General features: G+C 47.2%; 1 protein-coding gene across 1 annotated transcript in view; it reads left to right on the top strand.

Annotated features, from left to right (window-relative positions):
* The first annotated feature begins 8 nt into the window (after nucleotides 1–8).
* The window catches only part of boc (BOC cell adhesion associated, oncogene regulated), a 29,405-nt gene continuing 16,415 nt past the window's right edge, over nucleotides 9–12,998 (top strand). Inside the window, exons 1-7 of the mRNA XM_088363849.1 lie at nucleotides 9–162; nucleotides 3,375–3,484; nucleotides 6,086–6,186; nucleotides 7,498–7,568; nucleotides 8,151–8,352; nucleotides 8,440–8,548; nucleotides 9,942–9,995. The gene's annotated coding sequence lies outside the window, so the exon portion shown is untranslated. The remainder of the gene's footprint in view (nucleotides 163–3,374; nucleotides 3,485–6,085; nucleotides 6,187–7,497; nucleotides 7,569–8,150; nucleotides 8,353–8,439; nucleotides 8,549–9,941; nucleotides 9,996–12,998) is intronic.

The following is a 12,998-nucleotide window of genomic DNA, read 5'->3' as shown; positions in this document are numbered from 1 at the left end:
TCAATTGACGAGTTGCCTCATTTTAACGTGGTCACTTTTTGCAGCTCTAGTACCGAAGAAAGGTCTCCGGTGTGTGCAGGGAAACAGGACAGGAGGCGATCCAGTGCAGTGCAATGCAAAGCCAGTAGGTGGCAACATGGAGTCACTCCCAAAGCCTCAATGGTAAGTGTGGCATTGTTAAACTGACTGATTGTTTAGATTTTAAAAATATGTTTTAATCAACCCCACTCTGAAAATAATGCTACAACCCAAATTATACAGCACTTTTTAACAATTCAAGAATGACTACAACGTAGTCTATGTAACCTAATCAGGAGGTAAAAAAAAAAAAAAAAAAAAAGGGGGTGGATGGCAGGTCAGAGCTCATTGTTACCGGACGGGAAAGTGAAGGGTTAAGGGTGAATGGGGATTAACCCCACCCGAGTGCTTCTCAATGACCCCCCCCCCCCCCCACACACACACACACACACACAATCACCATGGGGACTCAAGACTTTTCTCATGTGATTGACCTTAAAATAAATGTATTTTTACATTGACATTTTGTTTGCAGATAAACACACAAATGCGTCATGATGAAGTAAGATCATAACATCCGCATTGATTAAATATGGATTTAAGACTCCATCCTTGCAATGACGTGGGGTGAATGGGGGGGTAGCATTGGTCTGTTCATCTCCACGTGCCCCCACTTCAACCCCGTGAAGGAGGTGCAAGTCACTCAGCAAAACACACACACTCGTACGTTGCCGAGGTTCAAAGCACACATTGCGCATGTCTTCTCATTGGCAAAAGATTCCATTTATGGACGTTTTTGCCACGATCCTGTGACGTGCTCCTGTAATACGTATTTGTTTGCATTGGAAACATTTTAAAAATAGTCTGAAAATGTACAAATAGTAAAGTTGCTTATCCAATATTTCAATTGAATACAAGATAATGGCTCTTATTGCCGCTAGAGGGAGACATTATTGTAATAAAACGGCTTTTGAGGCCTCTTGGCGCTATTTTAGAACTTTCAAATCAGATTTAAATCGCAAAAGAAGACGTAGAAATGTCGTTTTTTTTAATATTGTAGTTACTGCACGGAATCTTAAAAACAGTATTCTTAAAGGGACTGTTTGAGAATATTTCAAAGTTGGACTCTGAATGGAATGTTTTGTGGAGTGTGTGTGCGTGTGTTTTGGTTGCTATTTGTACGCGTGTGCCTGTGTGCGCAGGCGTGTCTCCTGCAGCTGCGCAATGTTCTGATCTGAAGCGGCCCATTGCTTGCTGTGAAAATATTATCGCAAGTGTTTATTATTGCTTCGGCGTGAAACAGTGGGAGTGTTGTATGTGCGGGGACTCTACTTGTGTGTGTGTGTGTGTGTGTGTGTGTGTAGGGCCAGCCTTTTGGGTTAGGGAGGGGCGTAGTATCTGTTTCCCACCGGCCAGCCCCCGACCCGTGGCCCATTGCACTCTGGGTAACGGGGGAGGCCTTTTGGAGTTGATTAGTTCCGGCTGGATCCCAGATAGAGTTCTGACAGCCAGGAGAAACGATCTCTCAGCATGACCCCCCCCCCCATCTTCCTGACACACACATCCACATGCCTGTCTCAAACACAATAGGCTGAGCAAGGAAAGGGCTTTTTAAACAACTCCCCTTGTCGCCATGCATGGATGAAAACTTGTATTACCTTCAACTCCAATTTTATACAATCACCATTTAAGGCGATCGGAAATTACGATGGCACAAAAGTCGCCCCTTTAACACCACTTTTGTCGCGGCCTTTTACATTGGCAATTCTCAAACCTTTTGAGTCCAGCGAGAAATCTTTCCAAGGGTTTTATTGTCACTTTTTCAAACGGTAGCCCAGGAAGTCCAGTTTCAGAAGTCCCCCCCCTTTATGCACAACACTCGCAGTCCATGATGGATGCTCGGATCAGCTCCATTGAATGTTTCGAGTGTTTTTACCACGGGACAAAACACGCCATCCAGCGTGTCGGACACCTGTGGCCCGCTCTGGCATCCGTCACATGCACCCCATATCCCCCCCCACGCCCCCCCACCCTCTCAAAAAAAGAGAGCACTGAGATGCGCTCTTTCTCCCTCTTTCTCCACACTTAATTGATTAAAGGCCGTTTTCATAAATCAATTTGGGATGCACATCAGTCAGGCCCGAAAAGCCCCTACCCCAGCACATTACACTCAGCATGCTCTCTTGAGTTTGTTTTCTTTGGCTTTGCAACATGAATTGTGCAAATTGGGGCACTGGGAGAGACTCAATGACAGACACTTTCCATTCAGGTTTTTTTTTTTTTAACTGAAGCCTGATTAAACTAAATGTAGGGTTGTGCAGCTCTTCAATATTTTTTATATTATATTACGGTTATTTCTTATCTTTTTTATGGGTATGATGCAATGAGTCTCTTGCCGCGAGCCCGAGTTGGTCGGGTCAGAATTTCGAAATGAATGTTTCTGATTACGTGGCTTCATCTGTCATTATCATCGCAGTCATCTTTTTTTCCTCCCCTTCGCCGCTGCCGTAGCGGATGCTTCGACACGAACGTAACCATGACACCACCCTGTCTTATTAAAAGTACGGCGTGCCAAGTTGCAGTGCATTGTGGGAAGCGTGCAACAGCTGCAAGTGATATGGCTGATTTTTATTCCCCCCCTCCTCCTGCCCGATCCTTCCCCAGTCTGGATTTTCTTACACTTTGCCCTTTTTCTGTCTCACTTTCTCCTTCATCTTGATCTTTTGTTCTCTCTCTCTCTCCCTCCCTCCCTCCCTCCCTCCCTCCCTCCCTCCCTCCTACCCCATGGCTCCACTTTTGACTTGTTTCTCATTCCGTTCCCCGTCCCTCCATATTTCTCCCCCCTCCCCTTCGGAGCTGCGGGGGTGTTGGCTTTAGTGGTAGTGAAAGCGGCGTTGCCTTTGAAAACAGTTTGTCTTAATGAGAAAGCGAGGTTGCTGGGGTCACAGCTGAAGGCAATTGCGGCCCTTTCCTGTCTGAGGTGCCGCTGGACCAGGTCAAGCTCAGGGTCACGCATGGCCGTCGCCTCCGGCTGGGTCCTGGTGCCGGTTCTGAACCGCTGCCAGCGTGCGTGTTGAGAAAAGAAGCGCACATCTGTTTGTGATCCCCCAGAATGCTTTGCGCTCCAGACCTGCCTGTAGAGGCTCGAGGTAGTACGTGAGGGCGAGTGAGCTACGGCCATCTTTGATCACAAACGACACGTGTAAAGCAAACAGAACAGAACAAAAAGCCAGCGCTAGGAATACGAAGAGCATGCTACGCTTATTGCATTAGCACCCTTGGTAGCATGACTTCTTCATAGGTTTCTTTTTGGGGAAATAACGGAATAATATTGAGCTTTTATTTCTATTTCGTAGTGAAGAAGCAACCAAACGTCGTTTTCCAGCACCGGACAGGACACGGTGGTGACCTGGCAGCTGTTTTCTCTCCCCTCAACCTTGACGAATTCTTCTCCGCCTTCCAGAAGGTAGGCCGCAGATGAAACGTGGAGTCGATCTTTGAAGCCGGACCGTAAAACAGACGCATATTAACGAGCGTAGCTAATGAGCTACAGCAGGAGCCGCGTCGTCGTTATGTCGGTCGGCCATGTTTTTTCGCTGATGACGCTAGCGTAGGTAGCGCGATGGTGAAATTCCCGAAGCAAGCGTGTTTGGCTCACTGACCCTCTACTCTACTTCTTTGCTATAAGTTCTCTTTCAGCTCTATGGTTAGAATCACATTTTACATACAAGTCGCCAATTCCTCCCGCTTCCTCAATTTTAATCTAGTCTTGTTTTTGTTTGTTTATCTGCTTCTTGTCACACACACACGCACACTGCAACTACGCACCATGCACAATCATAAACACACACACACACACACACACTTGCTCACAGCTCCGCACACCTGAGCCAATAAAGCCGAGTGTTATTTTGCCAGGAAAAGCAATCTCATTCCCTCCATCCTGCCGCCTTTCCATTTCACTCCCCCAGGCCTTAAAGCCTGCCCGTGTACTAACGTCTCCCAAAACCTCTGAACACTATGACACCCCCACACCTACACACCCCTCCCCTTCTTACATCCCTCCCCGTAGATATATATATATATTTTTTTAACAAGGTCTGTCATCCCTGCCAGGACCATAAAAAATACATCTGGAATCACACTCTGCAAACTCCACACACACACACACACACACACACACACACATCCACACACACATCCACACACACACTCCCATAACAAACTACAAACACTGAAATAACACCGCTGGCCTAAAGTGAGATGTTCCTAATGAGAGCTGGCTAGGAGGAGGAGTCATTGTGTGTGTTTTTGTGTGCGTGTATGTGTGTTGCTGGCACGGACGCCGTGAAACCCGACGCGGCCTCGCCGCCCGCCCGCCCACGCTGGTCGGGGCTGTTTTGGATTGGGCCCGTTGCCGTCCCTCCCCGAGAGCTTGCTGTCTCACGGTCTGAAGCGTGACTATATATACATTTAATAAGGGCCTTTGCGGCGCCGTAATGGGCACTTGGGCTCAGGCTACGGCCCGCCGCGCGTCGGGATGTGTCGGCGGATGATACAAGCTGCTCAAAGGGAGGAGAGCAATTGATTCACCCACTTGAAAGAAGAAAAAAAAAACTGAGTGCAAATAACCGTCGACAAACAAAAACAAAAGACACAATGTTTTATATTGCCCATGCAAAGCACAGTGGAGTAGTGGTTCACAATGGCAAGCGGGTTCAAATCTCAATTCCAATACCTAGATTAGGTATTTGAGGCGTATTTTCCAGAAATTGTCGGTTCCCGCAATCCTATTTGACCGAAGGCACACAAAAAATAGAAAAACTCATTCTTCCTGAAAGGGATCCAGTGTTGGATAATAGAAGGCTCCAAAACCACCCAGAAATCTGGCTGTTCATTCTGGGGGTTTTTCAACCTAATCAGAGCGAGGGGTTCGCGGCGGCGGCGGCGGACACGGCAATGACGTGAAAGCTTCCCGAGTTTGCATTTGGAGCGTCTAAGCAGCAACATGTGCCACTTGTAACGTAAATGTTCCCTTTTACTGTATATTTGAGAGACTAGTAAGGAGGAGGGGCGGGTTGGTTGCTTTTCTGCGGTAGGTGACCCCCACAGGTCCGCTCTGCTAGAACCTTTTATTGTTTTGTTTTGGGGTTTTTTTCTGTCCTGTAAGACTTGAGGGGGGGTGGAGGGGATCTATTAGAGTCGAATAGAATAGAATAGAATAGAATAGAACAAGCCTTTATTAATGCCGCTACGAGGGCAATTCTGTTTTCAGTTACATTGAATAGAAAATAAAATGTTTATTTATTTTCAATCGCGCAACAAAAGGAACTAAAACTGTACCTGTGTACGCGAGATGCCAATGTCATGAAAATCGGAATAACTTGTTTCCTTTTCTCCACTGCAAAAAATACATTTTCTTTTCCGTTCTCGTTTGAGTCTTTCGTCTTTCTATTGCATATTGCTCGCCGGCTTTCATGACGGCCAACCCCACCCCGCCCCTTCCCCTGCTCCAAAATCACTCTCCCTCCCATGCCGGGCCTCCGGCCAGCTTACTGGAGCGGTTTCCTGAGTCGGCCCAGATTAATGAGTGTATGTCAGTGTGTGCGTGTGTGTGTGTGTGTATGAGAGAAAGCGAGAGAGGAAAAAAGAAGGGAGGATGAATGCCTCACCACACCACAAATTGTGTGTGTGTGTGTGTGTGTGTGTGTGTGCATGCTGACTGTACAAGCCAGCGTGTGTGTTTGTGTCGGAGGTGGGTTGATCTGCGGCCTCCAAACCAAACTTTTTATTTTGCGGATTTTCTTTGCGGTAGAAACTGGATCGGATTTGGCCGTTTCACCAGAAGTCACCGTTGATTGCAATCAAGAAAGCAAAAAAAGAGTGGCGACCTTTGACCTCAGAGGTCAGAGGACGGGAAAGCTTCATTGACAAGGCTCTTTAGTGCGTGGATGGTGAAAACAAAATCATGAGTGATTAAAATATCTAAAAATAATGTGCTGATTAGAGCCACATGTTGAATTGATGGTGTGCGTTTCTGTGTGTGTGTGTGTGTGTGTGTGTGTAGCCACAGAAAGCGAGGAGGAAGCCAGCAGAGGCCGCTTGGAATCAAAGCAGCGGAGAAAAAAAACAGTTTGTCTTCTCTCCAAGCTCTGATAATAGCGCCACGTGAGTCCCCTTCACGCCGTGTTTGTTTATTCTCACCACTCACACACATACACACACACAGGCACTTTCGCCAACACACAAACGCACCGTGATGTCGACGTCATCGCTCACACGTGGACGTAAACATGAAGCTGAGGACCCCATCGTAGTTGGAGGGGGTCTCATAATGGCCAGGTGGTTTCAGTTAGGGCGCGCTCTCATGAAAGCGGACGAAGAATCAAAATAAATGTGTTTTCTTAGTCAGGTACGCTGGAGTTTTTGGTGGCACGCGGGAACAGCTGAAAAGAGTTATGACTGTTGTTTGTTTTTTTGTTTGGAAAGCTTCTTGCCGGCAAAGTTGGTTCCATCGAATTATCGTGGACTAACATTGAACTTTATAGAGGGGCTTCCTTCATGTCAGAGCTGCTAGGTAAGCGGAGGTGCGATATTGGCAAAATAGGTCAAGATTCCAAATTTCAAGTCAAGTTTCAGCTTCGTCACCATCTGATGTTATTCAGTATCCGTTCCCAAAATGGCCGCCACAAACGTGCTTGTGCGTTTTAAGCGTCTGATTGGCTCAATTCATCCTCTCCTTTGTGTTGTGACTCCCGAAACCCACATCAACTCCTTTCGGGTGCATTGTGAAGGTCTTATCTTCATCCAAGCGCAGACATAGCAGTCACAAGACAAACCTCAGCGTCCGCCATCCACATCTGTGGTCCGACACGCTGTCAGTCATTAATTAGCCGCGAGGTGGGGAGGGGAGGGGGGTTCTTCCTGTGCAGGGCGGCGTGTGCTTATTTGATAAGAAGTCGTCCGTCAGGAAAGAAAATAAACAGCCAAAGCGTGCGGCTACTGCGAGAGCTGCTACTGGAGCGCAACACAATATTTACACCAACACACAGGCGCACACATTCGACTCGCACTGGAGCTCGGACGCACTTGCACAAACGTTTGCGGCGGTGTGATTTTGGCCGTATCAGGACGAAATCGGTATTACGATTTAAAATCACAAAATGAGCGAATCGCGATTCCTATCCGACTGACGTTTTTTGACGATTATATCCCCGTCCGATTTATTTTGAAGTCGATATGACCATTTGTAACGTGCTGATGGGCGCCCTCTAGTGGTACAAGAAAGAATGACCGAGTTCAGTTACGTTTTTCTTTAAAACCATTTATTCCGGCATCACTTTTCAATCTTTATTAGGATTCAGCTGTTTAACTTTTGCCCTTTCCACGAGCTATTGTGCTAATGACATGTTTTCTTCCATTGTCTCAATGATGGTGTCAGTATTGCGATATCAGCAACTCGACCCTTCTCGTTCGCAGCGATGATGTGCTGATGGATGTGCTCGTGAATTCCCCAATGGGAGAAATAACTGACTGAAGCAAAAAAGGAGGTGAGGAGGAAGGGGGGTGAAATGATTCCCAAACCTTAATGTTTTCCACATGCTTTGGAAAATTGTCGACACTTATGATTTGTCGTTGGGGAGCTTCAAAAAAATCAAATAAATAAAAACTAGGCGACTGTCAGTGTGACATTGTCAAAGCCGAACGCTGACGTTGGGCACCGGCCAATGTTTGCCACCGCCCTAAGAGGAGCGTCTCCACTCTCAGTTGGAGAAACATTGTGGCTTCGCAACTGAAAATTAACAGCGTGGCTTTTTTTCCGCAGACGCTTCTTTTTACAAACAAACAACACTTTGCTCGTGTCCTTATAGAAGGAGTCAGTCAAAATATATCAATGTTTTTGTTTTTAGCGTCAAGCATCAGTTGAATGTTTACATACCAGACTGTACAAGAAAACTGCTAAGCTAGCTAGCTGACAATTGAGTGAAATCTAACAATGTGGCTTTCTTGCTATCATATTCAAGATGTGCTTTTGGGATAAAAGAGCAAATGGCGGCCATTAGACTGTGTGTCTACTTGGTCTTTGATGTTGCATAATCTGTTTTTTTCTGTGTATGTGTGCGCCTCTCGAGGAGCCATTGTTTGTTTGTTTAGATAAGGAAGGAGGAGGTGGGTGTGGGGGAGGCCCATGTGCCGAGGGACCGAAGCAGAAAGGGCCCTCTGACCCCATCCGGACCCAGAGTCCCGCCCTCTGGCTGTGACTGACAGATAGCATCGGTGTATCGTGGCTCTTTATCGGCTGCTCCCTGTGATCGGCCCCCGCAGCCCGAGAGGGTACGGAGAACACGCAAACATTGTATGTGGAGCTTAGACAGCCATCTTGCCATCGTGTGTGTGTGTGTTATTTCTCTTGGATACCAGGCGGCTCTGTTGCCTGCAAGTCCTTGGGTGTATTTCTTGGAGCGGGTGAGCTCATGCTTCCAACATAAAGACGCATTGAGTGAAGTGGGACCGTTGGCCAATTCTGGAGGTACACACACACACGCACATATGCATAGCGAAAGACACACTCAGGCCAGTGTGGAGGGCTCCCGAGGGCCGGGGGGGGACTATCGTTTTCCTCGTTAATTACGACCGTCTGGCAGCCTGGAAAGCAGGAAGTCCAAGAGGGAGGGAGGGAGGGAGGGAGGGAGGGATGGTCGATAGATGATAGCAGAGAGAAGGAGGGAGGGAGTGAGGGATGGTAGATAGATGATAGCGGAGAGAGGGAGGGAGAGCGACAATGAGGGAGGATGGAGACATCCAAGTCAAGTTTGGATGGCAAAACCAGGTGCGTTTTCCTGTCTTCATCCCAGTTTAGCCCACCTTTGGGAATGTAGCTCTTCTATTTTGTGCATTGCGCGTCAAAAGCATGTTCAATTAGTCAAAACTCACGTGGGGGTGATTATTTCTGCATTCCAGGCCGAGCCGCGTTCTCCGCTTTTCCACCTTTTGACCCTCCCTCTCAGGCGAAACCAGCTTGCGCTCGTAACTTAACTTTACTGTCTGGCCCTCTTCTGCCATCCATTTGTCACCCCCCCCCCCCTCTGGCCGACCCCGAGCCTTGCTTGAGACCAAACATCACCTAGCACACACTGAGCTTGAAGTTAAAAAAAAAAAAAAAGTGACTTAAAACACACAGGCCGAAAAGTGAAAAAGTGGGCCGAGCAGCTGCGGTGGCGAGCTGGAGCTGGAGCTGGAGCTGGCCTGGGATTTGACTGGCTCCAGGTCCAATTACCAGTGTCTGCCGCATCTGGACACAGTTAGAGAGGCGAAGCGCACGGCACCGCACCGCGCGCCATTAGGGATATAAATTCACAAGTTTTTCAGACGACGACACTTGATGACGTGTGGGACTCAGACACCAGACGGGGGGAGCGAGGCTTGCGGCTCTTACTGTCAAAGCGCCACAACAGTTTGTTTTGAACATACAAACGAGAATCATCCGGAATAAATCTAACACCAATCATGCGTTAAGTCAATTTGTGATTCAATACTTATATTAAATCTCTTAACCACTCCACATAGCACATTAAGAAAGGGAATGATCAGTTTCCATGTTGTATGGTGTTCCACAGGGTTCAATTGTGTGGCCTGTCCTGTTTTTATTGTATTTGCTGTTTCCACTTTCAGAAACAATTCTATTCATCAAGATTGACTGTTGTTGTTGTTGTTTTTAATTCTAGATGGATCTAGCGACAGTACATATTCATGCGCAAAAAAAAAAAACCACTCACAGACTTTCATGCATGTGAAGCTAGTTTGAGTTTAGCCGTGTGTCATCGCCTCGGGAACTTTTCATATCCGGAGATTTTATTGTTCTTTTTCATTCCATTATTAAAGCTTACTCAGTGTGTGTGTGCGTGTGTGTGTTTTCATTCCAGGGTGATTGTGCTGCCGAGGCACACATCCAAGCTCAGGTGGGGTCGGACCTCAGGGTGAGTTAGTGTGTGTGTGTGAGTGTGTGTGTGTGTGTGTGTGTGTCTCCCTATGACTCCATGTTGTTGTTTTTCTGCCCATGGAGACGACGGGATGTCATTTTGTTTGGCCAACGTTCCTTTCGACTCTATAGCGCTCGCCAACGTCCACGTCCCAAAAATTCATAACTGGAATGAATCCTTCTTGCATCCTTTAAGCTTGTTCCGCAAGGCAGCGGCCGCAGAAGCTCCGCGCAATATCCGCCCGGCTTATGCTACACAATATTGTCTCTATATTGCCATCTGAAACGGATTTTTGTGGTGGCTTAACCGTAAAAAGCGTATTGAACTTATAAAGCTGGCAAAAAATAGACAGTCCACATTTAGATTTGAAGTGATTTTGATTGATTAGCCTACGTTGTTTAAAAAATGATGCCATAAAGAGCGAAAGAAAGATATTTTTTCGACATCTTTTTACTCAAGTTGCTTTTACTTCATTTCAAATGTAGTGGTTCTGTAGCGCATTTCCTGCTCTGTTCCTTCAAAATATTTTGCACTAAAAAAGTTGCCAGTATTTCTTCCCATTCAGACATTTTCCCATGAGTTCTTCTGAATCTTTTGATACATTCAGGAGCAAAGGAAAACGGCCAAAAAGACCAATGAGTCGTCCAGCTTTTGACATATGCTCGAAAAGCTCTGCGCTTTTTCAGCTCGTGTGGGTTTACTTTTAGGCGTACGCAGGAAGCGGCGGCGCTCGGGCCGCTATACTGCAAATTCGTACCTCCCGTCACGCTTCATTAATCGCGCTTATTCTGACCGACACGCAGACTGACACCTGTTGTTTAAGTGTCTCGTTTATTGTTGGGATTTGAACCGCGACCGAGCGCTTTTTGCGGCTCCGCTCGTTCAACTTTATATTTCCCCAAGTCTTCCCGTCGCCGTAGTCGCTCAGCCCTCTGGGGCAATATCTGCTTCCTTACCGAGAAGTGAAGACGTAAACACGGGAGACGCAATGGTCCCATCATTATTTTTTTGTCATATGCTCCACATTCTCGAGTATGCTGTAGGTGCTCCATTTTCTTGCTGCCCTTAGTCTCCCCTCAGATCAAATCTGGAATTAATGACACCGCTCCCAGAATGTCATAGGCGAGGCTGGCTTGCGGTTCCTTCCATTAATTGACGACGTCGTCGCCGCCGCCGCCGCCGCGTAAAATGCGGACGTTAGCGACGTTAGCTGGGAAGAAATGCGACGTGCACGTACAGACATGTCGTCAACCCGCATAAATCGCACGTGGCGTTTTCAAGTCGCAGCAAAAACATGAGGAAAAAAATAAAGATGTAATAAAAGCCACTAATTTTTCTATGACTCAGAGATGTAATGAAAGCCTCAACCAAAGATTAATGACCAACGACAAGATTTTGTTTTCGTGGCTGTTTGGGTAGAGTGGGAAAGAAAATAGAAATGGGGGCAACTTTTTCAGAATTTTTACAATATCTTAATCCAAGGGGAGACTAAGAGGCACCCTTAGGAGTCTAACCAATAGGAGTCGTTTTTTTTCTTTATTTACTTCTCAGTGATGAGACCAACTTTTTCCGGGATGAGCCAAAATGCAAAAAAGCGGAGAATGTGGAGTGTAACATTGAACCTTGGCTGACCAGGTAGTTTCCCCATTGCCAATGCTGTTTACATGTACAACCCAGCAAGAGGAAGGCCCGCAGCTCCCCAGTGAAACCGGTCCTCCCCCCGTCCCTGCTCTCGCTGTCCATGCCGGGCAGGATGAATTAGCGTGGGACAAAGGGCTTTGTGGGCCGGCCATGAAAGGCCCATTAAACATGCCGCATCCCCCTGAGGCCCTGCCCTGTGGGACCCCCCCCCCCCACCCCCCTCTCTCTCTTTCGCTTCCCCTCGAATGCCCCTCTCCCAGCAGGGATGCAATCCTAGCATGCAGCGCTCTGCTTCGATTTGTCCCTCAAGGGTCTGGAGCGATGACACGTCAGATGTCCCCACGGCTCATTGTTGACTTGGTTACCGTGACGACCAACTCCGCTTTGCCTCAACAGCTGTGTCACTTCCATCATTGATGGATGGAGCGTTACGTTCCACTTGCGACCCACAGTGTCCTCTGGATGTCCTCATCCTTCTCCGAATAAGCCCTACTAGGGATAATATAGTCCTCAGTCTCCACTTTGCTGCAGCGAACCCTTTTCTCGCTGCCCGTGGTCTTCTCTTGGATAAAATTCAACGATACGATTTTTTCCTTATCACTTGTTTATTCTTGGCTGCAGCAGCCCACTTTTTTGCTGCCCTTATTCTCTTCTTGTATCAAATTTGTCATCATTATTCTGTGTCTCATTATCCGGCCAATGTTTCCCAAGACCCTGTGGAAAACCGAGCCCATTATTGTGCGGTCACAAATAAAAAACGATTGTGTACTTTGAACACAGGATTATACCCATGACACTTGACCACATACACACACTATTGATTACTGAACAGAGCAGGAATGATTGCCTCCATTTCCCCAAAAATGTGCTGAGTGAAGTCAAGAATTCCTAAAGAAGGAAGTGCGAGGAGCGGGGAAGCTGTGATCAGTGTAGTATGAAAGTGTGCGTGTATTGTACAGTTAAAAAAAAAAACAAAAAAAAACCTGACCCACAACACAGCTGCACTGGAGGGCCTGCAGGCCACAAAAAAAAGGAGGGGGGGGGGGGTCAATACAAGCTGCGCATACCAAATCAGGAGGAGGGAAGCAACAGGAGTGCTGGGGCGGGGTATTTATTGCCCCTTACAGCACATTGTAGCTTTGGAAATGAGCATTAAGTGTTAAAATTAAGTGTTGAACAGTGAGGTGGGCTTTTTGGTTGCAGTTTGCGGCATGCAAAGCAGTAGTGCTGTAATGTGTGCGTTTGCGGTGTTTTTTTTTTGGGGGGGGGGGGGGGGGAATCTACGATCCAGTCCCCGCATTGTTCAGGTCCCTCCTCCTGCTTTGGGAAATGGGAGGACTGGGAAGGCGTCGCTAAAAA

This window comes from Syngnathus floridae, chromosome 20, assembly GCF_059516105.1.
Source record: "Syngnathus floridae isolate MCC-2025c chromosome 20, RoL_Sflo_1.0, whole genome shotgun sequence".
Classification (NCBI taxonomy): domain Eukaryota; kingdom Metazoa; phylum Chordata; class Actinopteri; order Syngnathiformes; family Syngnathidae; genus Syngnathus; species Syngnathus floridae.
This window is presented reverse-complemented; position numbering and strand designations above follow the sequence as displayed.